The sequence below is a fragment of the Alosa pseudoharengus genome, unplaced genomic scaffold, assembly GCF_046254945.1.
Source record: "Alosa pseudoharengus isolate Yale_2024_CS ecotype anadromous, Long Island Sound unplaced genomic scaffold, YU_APseudo_1.1 YU_APseudo_1.1_scf_8, whole genome shotgun sequence".
Classification (NCBI taxonomy): domain Eukaryota; kingdom Metazoa; phylum Chordata; class Actinopteri; order Clupeiformes; family Clupeidae; genus Alosa; species Alosa pseudoharengus.
Window position 1 is genome coordinate 3,928,814 of NW_027468870.1, and position 1,176 is coordinate 3,929,989.

At 49.0% G+C, this 1,176-nt stretch overlaps 1 long non-coding RNA gene across 1 annotated transcript; it reads left to right on the forward strand.

Annotated features, from left to right (window-relative positions):
• LOC143112787 (uncharacterized) lies at positions 1 to 1,032 on the forward strand. Its single transcript, XR_012984794.1, has 3 exons — positions 1 to 169; positions 352 to 487; positions 782 to 1,032. It is a non-coding gene; the product is annotated as an uncharacterized LOC143112787 (long non-coding RNA).
• Positions 1,033 to 1,176: the final 144 nt, after the last annotated feature.

The following is a 1,176-nucleotide window of genomic DNA, read 5'->3' on the forward strand; positions in this document are numbered from 1 at the left end:
TGCGAGGCTACACTCGCCCGGGTGGTAGCGAGGGCGTTTACCTTTTAAAATAATAATATTATAACCTGTGGAATAGCCGAGACTTGCCTCTTCACACGTGAGCTATCGTGATGCACATCTTCAAAGTGATGACTTTGTGAGCAGCCGCCTACAACATGCCTGGACTGAGGTAATATAATTCGTGCCATCAACAATGCGTGAGCGTTTGTCTAACCTGATTGCGTAATGCCTGAAATCTTGTTGTGATTGTTGATTTCGGAAAGTAGTTTATTTAAAGCGATCTAAATGACGACCCTGCACAGACAGATGATTTAGGCCTTTAAATAACTCCGAAATTCCCCGGACCTATAGTGGGAATTTTCCAAATCCTCACGGGAGTGGAGAGAGCATGTTAATCTCCGGCCCAAATCAGACCTGTGCTGGACTCCTGCAAACTTCTTCGGGACAAACCCCGTGTGAAACTGCGCAGACGCAACAGGTGCAACAGGTAGGAAAGTCCCATCATCGTAAATTAAAATACATTTCAGCACACGAGTAGGCCAACTGACAAAGGAACAACAATACCATCCAGTGAGAGAAGAATTAAAACGTTGTTTTACGCACGACAATTGTACACCGATAGCTCATAGGATTAAATGGAAGAGAGGCTATGCCATACATACACTTTGTTAAATGTTTCATAATACAAAAGGAGAAGTAGAAGAACATTAATTTGTCTTTGTTTTTAACTCTCGCACTTTCCTCTTTGCTGTGTGTTTTGGTTCCTCTTCTCTGGCTTCAGAAGGTTACGGGGCCAACCATGTCAAGTCCCACTCTGGATGTCATCACATCCAGCCAAGACCTCCGCTGGCTTCTGCAGTCCTCTCTCTGGACCCAGCCCGACTCTTCATGGCAGACGCTGGCCTCGTTTATGCCCCACGAGGAGCCCACCGGTCGTCCTCCGGGCCCGATACCCAGCTGCTGCCACGCACGCCCACGCTGTCACGGTGCCACGGGCAGAACAAGGACAAAGGTTGCGGGTCGTCTGGATGACAAAGTAGGTGGCGTTGGCGTTGTCTTATGGATGTTGTTTGTGAAGACACAAAGCGGGGGGGGGGGGAAGAAGGGGCCGCGCGCTGACTCATTGTGTGCGGTAATGTGATTCACACACCTGAGTCACGCAGTGCGGGCCGTGAG